A 434-nucleotide genomic window follows, 5' to 3' on the forward strand; every position below is an offset into this window, starting at 1 on the left:
AGGGGTACAGAAGGACCCCCAGGGGCCCCCAGCTCACTGCCTGTGTATGCTGGAGCCGAGGGGCCTAGAGAGAGATTACCTCTTTTCTCTTTTCTCTTCTTCTGCTCCTCTTTATTATTTTCTGGGTTCTATTGAAATATTTCTGAGGTGTATGTACACACTACTCGCACTGGGTAGAGGTACAACAGCTAGCTGCTAGCTACACTGCAGCTAGCTGTACAGCTAGCTACAGCTAGCCACAGCTAGCTACAGCTAGCCACAGCTAGCCACAGCTAGCTACAGCTAGCCACAGCTAGCTACAGCTAGCTGTGGAGAGGCAGAAGCAGAAAGCCTCTTAATAAAGAATAACGCGGATACTTCTTTTCTCTAAATTGTAATCCCCGGCTATTTCATCTCTCATGCAGTTTCTCAATATATATATATATATATATATA

Source organism: Eimeria mitis, genomic scaffold (assembly GCF_000499745.2).
Source record: "Eimeria mitis Houghton genomic scaffold, Emh_scaff2711, whole genome shotgun sequence".
In the NCBI taxonomy this organism is placed as follows: domain Eukaryota; phylum Apicomplexa; class Conoidasida; order Eucoccidiorida; family Eimeriidae; genus Eimeria; species Eimeria mitis.